This window comes from Canis lupus, chromosome 5 (genome assembly GCF_048164855.1).
Source record: "Canis lupus baileyi chromosome 5, mCanLup2.hap1, whole genome shotgun sequence".
NCBI classification, from domain to species: domain Eukaryota; kingdom Metazoa; phylum Chordata; class Mammalia; order Carnivora; family Canidae; genus Canis; species Canis lupus.
Genome location: NC_132842.1, coordinates 53,345,776 through 53,354,100, shown reverse-complemented (window position 1 = coordinate 53,354,100; position 8,325 = coordinate 53,345,776). Strand labels below are relative to the sequence as shown.

Genomic DNA, 8,325 nt, shown 5'->3' with positions numbered 1-8,325 from the left:
TTCGCCATCTCCAGCTCCTCTGCACGCATGCACGCACGCTGCACTTCCGGTTTATTTGCATACTCGAGGAGCCTTCTGGGAGCTTCACGCGGCCTCCCGAGCCTGCGCCTTGTCACCGGGCACCGGGTGCGGGAGGGCTGGGCCCTCGGGAGCAGGACCCCGGGGAGCGCTCGGGGAGCACTGAGGTTCGGGCGGGGTGGGCCCAGGGCATGCTGGCGATTCGAACGCTGCTCCAGGCGGTTAGTTGGGGGTCGGTTAAATGCAAGCCCCGCGGGGGCGGCTCCCCGAGCACGTGCACCCCTGTAGGCTCGAGGACACCTGTGCGCGCACCGGGAGCCGCTCGGCAACTGAAAAGTGGGGGAAACCGTGGCGCTCCCGTGTCTCGCGGGGAGAGGAACCCGAGATGCTTGACCCCTGCGGGCTCCTCGCTTGGGAGGCTTAGCTGGGGTGAGGGGCTGGGTCACCACCCGGCCTTAGACCCCCATCCTCGCCACCGCCTCGCTCACACGCCCCGAGGGGATAGCAGCCGACAGGCGCCCCCACGCGGGGGGGGGGGGGAGAGGAGCCTGCTTGACCACTGTAGCTGCTGCTTTTTTTTTTTTTTTTTTAAGATTTTATTTATTTATTCGTGGTAGACCTAGAGAGAGACACAGAGACACAGGTGGAGGGAGAAGCAGGCCCAGGGTCACGCCCCGGGCCCAAGGCAGCCGCTCCACCGCTGAGCCCCCGGGCGCCCCAGCAGCTATAGCTTCTTAAGGGGGTGGGCTTTTCACTGAGCCTGCCCTATAAACTAGCCCGCAGCCCCCCGTCAATGAGAATATTTTTAAAAATGCAGGAAGAAGTTGGGTAAAGAGGGCATACTTGACTTAAATTGGCACCTGGGCCAACGGAGCTTCAGGGGCTACTGAAGAACCTCACCTGCGCTGGATCAGAACAAGGAGAAACTTTTCCGAGCCAAGTAATAATCAGGCCGACCTCCTAGAGCCTTGGGTGTGAACATAAAGGCGAGCGTCCAAAGACCGCGGCAGGGTTGGACCAACCCCCCCTCCCCCCCAGGAGGGCCCGGGCCACACCGGGACAGCCTGGCAGGGCTGGAATGCAGCCGAGCATCGTGCTGATGGCAAGCTGACCCCGGCCCCCAGGCACAGATGCCAGAGAAAGAGCAGTGGGACAGAAGCTTAGGGAAGGGATCAGACACTCTCCAGGGAAGGATGGATGACAGCTCCGTGCAGCTGTCTGGAAAGTGCAGGGCTGTCGAGCTGTTCCAGTGACTTTAGGGAATTAAGATGTTTGGGGCAGGAGTTCCCAGACAAAACACTGAATTTAGTCTAGCTTCCAGTTGCTCAGACCAAAAACTTTGGTGTCATTTTTGACACCCATCTCCTCCACCGTCCCGCCAACATCCAGGCTACCAGGAAATCGTGTGGGCCTTATTTTCTCAATGTATCTGTTTCTGTCCATTTCTCACCACTGCTGCTGCTATCTATCACCCTGGCCCAAGTCGTCATTATCTTTCACCTTGATTACCGAAATAACCCCCAGGGTCCTTGTTTCCATCCTTGCTCACCTACAGCCCACGCAGCAGCCAGAGCGATAGTTTTGTAAGTGATGAATCACTAAATTCTACCCCTGAAACTAATACTACACTGTATGCTGGAATTTAAATAAAAACTTGGAGGGCAGCCCAGGCGGCTCATCAGTTTAGCGCCGTCTTCAGCCCAGGGTGTGATCCTGGAGACCCGGGATCAAGTCCCATGTCGGGCTCCCTGCATGGAACCTGCTTCTCCCTCTGCCTGTGTCTCTGCCTCTCTCTCTGTGTGTCTCTCATGAATAAGTAAATAGAAATCTTAAAAAATAAAACTTGGAGAAAAAAATATGTGAGCAGCAAAAGTAAATAAACAGATAAATAAAATGTTAAGTCTAATAGCAGTGTCCCTTATCCACTGGAAGCCCTGTGATAGCTCCCCTTCTCAGACGAAAAGCTAAAGTCCTTCCACTGCTTTACAAGGTCCTCTAGCATGTGGCCCCAATGGCCTCTGGGCCCTCACCTCTCCTCCTCCTCTCAGCCTCTCTCAGTACAGACACACCGGCCTCCTCATCCGCCTGGAACTTGACCAAGACCACTCCTGCCTCAGAGACTCCCTCAAATATGGTTCCCTCTGCCTGAAAATCTCTTCCCCAGATATATTAACAACTCACCTCCTCAGCTCCTTCAGGCTTATTTTCAAATATCAACTTCAAAGAAAGCTCTACCCTGTTTAAAATTATGAGCACATACAAATTCCACTTAAACTCTTTTTTTCATATCATCTATCACTTTCTAATGTTATATATAAGCACATTTACACACATTAAATGCATTTATTATACTTTTATTACATTTCCTACCTGTCTTTCCCCACACTAAAATGCAAAGTTCCTTAAGCACAAGAAGTTTTACATAATTTGTTAACTAGTGAATTCTTTGAGCCTACTAAATTGTCAGGCATATCGATGGCTCTCAACACAAATAGTCTAAATAAACAAATACAGTCATTTAAGTCAAAAGCCATTGAGTGGTTCCTTTGTCAGATCAGGAGCTCCTCCACGGTAGGAAATGTGGCATCCATCTATTCACACATGCAGTATTTATCAAGCACCTAATCTATCCCAAGCACTATGCTGGAGTCTAAAATGCAATGGTGATCAAAACATGTACAAGATCCTGCATTCATAGAACTTACAAATTAGTGACTGGAGACAGATACTCAACAAGTAACTGTACAAATGAGATTACAACTGACTAGCATACCTTTAAAATGGTCCAGGAAAAACTTTATGTTTTGTATTGGGTTGGTAGTAGAGGAGATGGAAAGAGCTGAGCAGATTAAAGATTATTTAGTAGAAAGAACATAATGGGAGATGTTGACATATTAGATGCAGTTGGGGAGAATACATGACAAAGTCCCAAAGTTCTGGTTTAAGTAACTGAGTGGATTAAAGTGCCCTTTGCAGGATGCCTGGGCGGCTCAGTGGTTGAGCATCTGCCTTCAGCTCATGATCCCAGGGTCCTGGGATCAAGTCTTCCACTGGGCTTCTCACAGGGAGCCTGCTTCTCCCTCTGCCTATGTCTCTGCCTCTCTCTGTGTCTTTCATTAATAAACAAATAAAAATCTTTTTAAAAATTAAAAAATAAAGTGCCCTTTGCTAGATTACCGTAGTGGGTTGAATAATGTTCCACCAAAGATATCCATGTTCTAATGTTTGAAATTTGTAAATGCTATCTTACCTGGAAAAAGGATATTTTCATGTATGATTAATTTTTTTAAATTTTATTTATTTATCCCAGGACCCTGGGCTCATGACCTAAGCCAAAGGCAGACGCTCAACTGCTGAGCCACCCAGGAGCCCCTGCAGGTATTTAAGGATCTTAAGAACAGGAAATTATTCTGGATTATCTGGGTGGGCCCTAAGTGCAATCACATGTAATCACATGTATCCTTATAACGCACGTATCCTCCCTCATAAGAGAGAGATCAAAAGATACAAACACACAGAGGAAAAGGCAATATGAACTTCTGGAACCACAAGAGATTTGAAGATGCTGGCCTTGAAGATTGGAGTGATGAGATCACAAGCCAACTATGATGGTTAATTCTGTGTGTCAACTTAACTGGGCCACAGGTTGCCCAGACATTTGGTCAAACATCATTGTGGGTGTGTCTCTGACGGTGTTTCTGGTTGAATCTCAAGACTGAGTGAAACCGATTGCTTCCCTAATGTGGGTGAGCCTCACCCAATCAATTGAAGACTCGAGTAGAACAAAAAGGCTTAGAGGGAATTCCTCCAGCCTGACTGATGGGAGCTAAGACATTAGTCTTCTGCCCTCAGACTAGAACTTACACCACTGATCCTCCTGAGTATCTACTCGCAGATCTTGTAACTACTCACCCTCCATATTTGCATAGACCAGTTCCTTCTTCTTCTTTTTAAAATGTATTTATTTATGAGAGAGAGCATGAGCAAGAGAGAGGGCAGGAACCAGGGGGCAGAGGGAGAGGGAGAAGCAGACTCCTCACTGAGCAGGGAGCCCATCGCAGGGCTTGATCCCAGGAACCTGAGACCTTGACGCAAGCTGAAGGCAAATGCTCAACCAAGGGAGCCACCCAGGCGCCCTGCCAGTTCCTTCTAATAAAACCTCATACACACTATTGATTCCATTTCTCTGAAAAACCTTCACTAATGCACCAAGGAATGCTGGAAGCCATCAGAAAATGGGAGGGCCAAGAAACAGATTCACCTCTAAAGCCTCCAGAAGAGCTGTGGTCCTGCTGACACCTTGATTTCAGCCCAGTGAAACTGATTTTCGATTTCTGGCCTCCGGGATTGTGAGACTATAAACTTGTGCTGCTTTAAACCAATCTGACTATAGTCATTTGTTACAAAAGCCACAGGAAACTGACACAATGGGAATCACAATAAGAGGAGATAGAGAGGCATCAAGATTGGGTTTGGAATGTGTAATCCCGGATGCCTATCACACACCTAAGGGAGAGACAGGCCAAATCAGGATTTGACACGCAGGTATGGAACTGATGGAATGGGCTAAGCAGGTGTCTAAACCCTGGGTCCCAGGGACTGGAAAGTATAAAAAATGGAGTAAAAAAAAGAAAGACAGCTGAGCACCACATCCTGAGGCACTCTCAACAGCGAGAGGTCAGAAAGGAAAACCTGAGAGAGAAATAGGAGAGCACAGGGTCTTGGGGGCTGACAGAGGTGTTTTTGAATTACAGGGTCATCAACTCGGGAACAGAAGCCAGTGTGGAGGAGATTTGAGAGTGAATGGTTGATGAGGCAGAAACAGCCTGTGTGGGCAACTTACTCTTGAAGTGTGTTTGGCTTGGAAAGTAAATAAAGAGAGCAGATAGTTGCCGGGAATATGGGATGATCCGGGGAAGATTTTTTTGTTCTTATTTTAAACAGGACAGTTTAGGGCATCAGGGCATCCTGTGTGCTTTGGGAAATGATTCAAGAGAATAGAAACAATCGGAAGTGCAAAAGAGGGTGAGGTTGCCCGCTGAAGCTGGAGAAGGCTGAAAGGGGAAGCATGCAGAGAGCAGGTCACAATCCAGGCTGATATTTAGGGTTGCTGGGGGATAATTTTAAAAGCTTGATGCCCAGCCTGCACCCAAGACAAATGACATTAGATTTCCTGAGTTCGGACCCAGATGCTGGGAAACCTTCACAGGTGATTCCAAGGAGTGGGCCAGGGCCTTCAGAGCACAGTCAGAAGTCATGGCCTTGAATCCAGGGAGACTCAGGCACAGGCGCAGGTCGGTTTGGAGGTTTGGTGGGCATAAGTTAGGGAGAGTCCACCTTCACCTCTGTGTTTTCAAAATCCAAGACAGGGTCATGGGCTAAGTATGTACTGAGCATATAATGAAAGCAGGGGAAGAGTGAGAACTGAAGAAAGGGGGAAAATGTTCATACTGAGAGTGGAAAAGGGAAGAGGCCCCAGCTGGGGAAATGTGGTAAGAGTGCTAGAAACAGCTGTGGATTTACATCCCTACCATCCATCCATCCATCCATCCATTCTGCTGTCATCTGTTGGAAAGACACCAAACGAGACAGTAAGGATAAAACGTAAGCTAGACCCTGTCTTCACAGATTTCACAATGCAATTGAGAAGGGACCCATATATGGAAAGAGAAGATTCAGGAACTGTAACCCAATCAAAGGGAGAGTGGGGACTCTAGTCCTTATGGGGACAGGAGGCATCTCCTTCCATAACAATACTTGGCACCCTGGATGCTCCTGACCCATGTTCATTATACTCCAAGAACTTTACTGTTGTGGGGGAAGAGACAACATAAAATTGACGTGACATGACAATTCGGCTTTTATTCTCCAGGCATGACTACAGCAGCTGCAACACAGTAATGACCTATCAGGAGCACAGTGTCACAGGGCTTCTCCAAGCAGGAGAAAGTCTCAGAGCTGTCAGAAGGGGCGCCAATGCAGAGGTCAGCATGGCATCTCCTACACGGTAATTTCCATGTGACATTCAGAAAGTGGTCACTAGATGGCAGGATTAACATTTGCAAAATAACTGCCAATGGCTGGATACCGTGTAGGAAGGAATCAGATACCCTCTGGAGCCCCAAACCAAACTTCCCAGCCTTTTCTGTGCTACTGTGACCAGCAAGGAGAAGAACAGTAAATAATGACGGTTTTAGGTCACCATTTAACGTGAAGTGATTAACCCATGGCTATTTAGTTTCGTGTACTCTAGCCTCTAGAACTACGTTGTCCAATACTACTAGTAGTCAATACTAGTCACATGGACTTCTTGAGCACTTGAAGTGTGGCTAGTGCAAATGAGAAAGTAACAGCTTTATTTTCTTTGATTCACGTAATTGTAAAAGCTGATGTTCAATTACTGCAAAACTTTCAATTATGCTTGTAACAACTTGGATATGTCAATCTCCGACTTTTCAACTATGAATTTTCTAATACCTAAAAACAGACCGAGAATTTCCAAAGAAAACGTACTGTGAAATTGAGATGTGGTGTAGGTGTGAAATACACATAATGAAAAATAAAAGGTAAATATCTCGCTAATATTTTACATTGACTACCACGATTTTTACATTGCATGGAATTCGATATACTATTTTGATCTACTGGACTAAATAAAATACATGACAAAAATTAATTTCACCTAGTTTTTGATATTTTAATGTATATGTTTTTGTTTGCTGTAACAGAATACCATCAACTAACTGGTTAGTTTAAACCACAAACATTCACTTCTCATAGCTCTGGAGGCTGCAAAGCCTAAAGTCAAGGTGCTGACAGATTCAGTGTCTGATGAGGGCCCTCTTCCTGGTTTAGAGACAGCTACCTTCTTATTCTATTTTCACTTGGCAGAGAGAGAGAGAGATCATCTCTCTTGTGTCTCTTAGCAGGGCACAAATCACATCACAAGGGCTCTACCCTCATGGCCTAATTACTTCTCAAAAGCCCCACCTACAAATACTATCAGATCAGGGATTCAGTCTTATTTACGTGGTTCCCACTGTTTCTCTTGGGCACTGTTGTTCAGAATGATGTATTGAGGTCACCTAAGCAATGGGGGTTCCATTTAATGAGATGACATGGGAGACTGGGAGAATGTAGGACACGAAAGTGGCTAGGGAATGAAGCTGTTCTGGGGGTCACAGAGCAGCAGACTGGTATTTCCCCACCTTGCTCTGCTCTTGAGCACGACACCCTGACCAAAGGGGTATTTTCCATTTCTAACCCAAGGGGACAGTAGATTCAAGTTCTAGGGAGACATGGTAGCTAGACAGTCTTTCAATTTCACCAGAACCTTTCCTGTATACAACCCTCCACTTCTAAAGCTGGATCCCTCTGTTCTCAGGGGCACTGGTCTCAATTCGGATCCTGTCCTAAGGGAGGTTTTTCAAAGGGAACGTGGGGCTGTGGGGACAGAGAACAGACTTAAAATCTTCTTCAAAACTTTGGGAAAAGCTAGTTGTTCTGATGGTTGTCTCTTTTCTTTTTTTCTCTTCTTCAGATTTCCCTGTCACCTTCCTTCTCCTGTTTTACCTCTGGTGCCAGACTCCTTAGGTTCAAGCCCTGTCTCGTACACATTGCTAAATGACCTTGAATAATTTATTTAGCTTCCTTGTGTTTCTTTACCCAGAAATGACTATGCAGAGTGTAGTCATAAGAATTAAATGAAAAAAAAAAAAAAAAAGTATGTGAAGTACTTAAAACAGTACCTGGCAATAATAAACACTATGTGCTAGTTATCATTATTATTTTTTTCATGACTTTTTTTCAACTTTTTCATGAAGGTGATAAAAAGTTGACACTCCAAGTCATAATTAAAAAAAAAAAACACCTAAAAGACAAAAATACTTCCAATCTCAATTTTGCCATTGAAAGTATAAAGAAGAAAGTGACAGATCAATAAAAGGCATATCTGTTCTGGAACAGGCGGTTTTCCTGGTAGAGTTTTAGGTTGGGAATGGGCCACCTCCTGCCCTGGGAAGCACCCAGAGCCTCAGGTATCCAGATTCCTCCATTCTTCTGTCTCCAGCAGAAAAACAGCCTGATGCTTGATCAGCGTGTGCAGAGCAACCTGCACGGTCTTAACGGTGCTGCTAGCTCAGACATTCATATTAGCACATTTCGATATCACAGCTGACTTCTCCAGACCCTACAAAACTGCACTGCCCCTGCTCAGGCTATCTTTCTCAGAAAACCGCAGCTTGGGATAGCTCTAAGACAATTCCATTGGTGGCTCTGACATTATTGGCTCATGCTAATATGAAACAA

General features: G+C 46.0%; 1 long non-coding RNA gene across 1 annotated transcript; it reads left to right on the top strand.

Moving 5' to 3' along the window:
• Positions 1–241: 241 nt before the first annotated feature.
• On the top strand, positions 242–7,741 carry LOC140633718 (uncharacterized). The gene is made up of 2 exons (XR_012031303.1): positions 242–447; positions 3,329–7,741. It is a non-coding gene; the product is annotated as an uncharacterized lncRNA (long non-coding RNA).
• Positions 7,742–8,325: the final 584 nt, after the last annotated feature.